At 33.1% G+C, this 2,393-nt stretch overlaps 1 pseudogene; it reads right to left on the bottom strand.

The window, feature by feature from the left end:
* Positions 1-840: 840 nt before the first annotated feature.
* LOC149567238 (vesicle-associated protein 4-2-like) lies at positions 841-1,934 on the bottom strand (annotated as a pseudogene).
* Positions 1,935-2,393: the final 459 nt, after the last annotated feature.

Here is a 2,393-nt window from a genome sequence, read left to right as displayed (position 1 = left end):
CGTATTCTATATTATCTTTTACTTCCAAACTATAATTTATATTATCTAACTGAATTGAATGTAGACAAACTGTGTTGTAGATCTAATTGCTACTGAGACTAATGCATTACCTTTTTTTATCGATGATAGTCTCCAGTGATTGATATATATATATATATATATATATATATATTATATAAACATAGAGTGTCATCCATTTTAAGTAGCCCAATCATGATGGTCTAAATTCAAAGAGTTGGCATACAGTGCTAATAATTGGCCATGAAATCTTCGGAGGAATTTTTCTAGCAAGAAAAAAACTCATAATTACCATATTTATCTAACTTCAGCTCCCCCATATTTCAAGTTTTAGATTTTTACGATTGATTAGTATGGTCCACCGCCTCTCTTTATAGAGTTAAGAGCACGGATGATTTTTATTTCATCCTATTTATAGAACGATGAGACCAAGAGCTCGAGAAAATCCTCCAAAAATGTCAAGCCTAGATACAAAAATCAATTCAAGACCATAAGCAAAAACTGTGCACTAGTAACTTGCTTGAAACATCTATAAAAGACATTTTCTCATCTGCAAACAATAAATTGTAAATGACATTATCTCAGTGGCAATGTCGATTTCTTAGACATAAATTGCTAAGGTAAATATCCTGTAGTTGGCATCTACCAGATATATCTCTCTTTAACAGTTTGCGGATATGCACACAAATAACTTGTATGCTCCAGCCTTTGACAATCAGTAGTAAGATTATCTTTTAAATTGATAGATGCTTCTACAAATTTGAGAAAATTAAAGCACACTTTTGAAAGCAAATATCATCAAACCATAAAAAGGTAGGAATGTCAAAGGGAATTGGCTCCTTCCAGCTGTTGTTGTGCCAGATACCTTTCCCTCCGCTCTTTTTGATACAAAGCAAGAATAGTTCCTTATTAAATTTTATTTTTAAAGTTAACATTATCATATTTCTACGATCCACAATCCTAAAGTTGCATGGATATAGAGGGCATGTGAAGAATAGCTCAGAGCAGACCACATACCCATTCATCTATGACAAGCCCTTCACCAACAATTCGTGGAGCAACATCTTTTGGAGGTTTTTTCCATGCCTCAATTGCAGCCTTAGCTTCAGCCAATTGCTTCTTGAGCTTTTTCAACTCCTTTATAAATGTCAAAATTGAGGATAACCAATTCAGTACATTAATTTTCAAAATGTAATTAAAATAGTCTTAATCAATCATTTCACTAGAAGTGTTTATGCATAAAATCCAAGTTAAAATGGTCTTAATCTATTGTATGACCAAGGGATGTTTGGAATTTTGAACTGTGATCATGTCATGAGATTATTTTAAACCAATTAACGTATTTATACTTATGATTCTTCAAAATTTTCACTTACAGGAGTGGAACGTTGTGGATCCAAATAAACAACGCGCAATATTTGCTCTACTGCTACTAGTTCCTTCTGCTCTTCAAAGTTCTCATCAAATTCACAAAATTAGAAATTTTGTAATCTATTAAGAAGTTCAAATCAATGTTCAGACCATGAAGAATATTTCTACCTGACTAGCAGCTTCAAACAGATTCTACATTATGAATCATTTATGTGCCTTCTTCTATTTCTTTGAAAATGGAAAAGTTTACCAGCTCTAAATCATATTCCACTCCGTCCTTGACTTTCAGACTAACAATCTTGAACTTGTATTTAACTTTTTTCTTTAGTTGTTTCTCAAACTACTCAAGTGGCTCCACAAATTTAAATACTGCATTGTACATGCTCCACATCACAATATAATCAGTATAATCAATCATTTTCAATAGAGCATATTCTAATAACAAGCCAGATATCTAGTAATAACAGAGAAGCCTCTCCAATATTGTTTTTTGACATCAAAGAGAACTTACGAGTTGCTATAAGTGACTCTCCTGGAGTAAGCATACCTCCGTAGATTCATGGCCCTATGGGGCCATGAACTTGATTAGTTAAGCCAACAAATGTGTAATTAAAAGACCCGATCAAGAACTATCGATTCATAATGAGAAAATAATGTGTGTTTCACTTCTACTGAAGCTACACTTTAACAGAAGGGAGCCCAAAATCAGTTACCATGACATTGTTTTTTGATCAACAAAACATTGACAAAATATCTGTGTTAAAATTGCACATGCAAGTGGTTGATATAAGTGCTCCTTGAGAGTTATGTTGATGGTGTCAAGCATTTTAATAACATTAGCCTTGAAGACATTTTTTCAGTCTTAAATCTGTGGTATCTCCAAAGAAGGCTTCTACCTTATTTTTTGCCACCAGTCTGGTTGATGTATCTAGTTTTCTGATCTTCACATATTGCTTGAATTTTGAAATGGATTGACTAGGAGGCATTTATAGACTTGAGGTAGT

The sequence above is a fragment of the Cupressus sempervirens genome, chromosome 3 (assembly GCF_028749045.1).
Source record: "Cupressus sempervirens isolate cs-2001-9-10 chromosome 3, ASM2874904v1, whole genome shotgun sequence".
In the NCBI taxonomy this organism is placed as follows: domain Eukaryota; kingdom Viridiplantae; phylum Streptophyta; class Pinopsida; order Cupressales; family Cupressaceae; genus Cupressus; species Cupressus sempervirens.
This window is presented reverse-complemented; position numbering and strand designations above follow the sequence as displayed.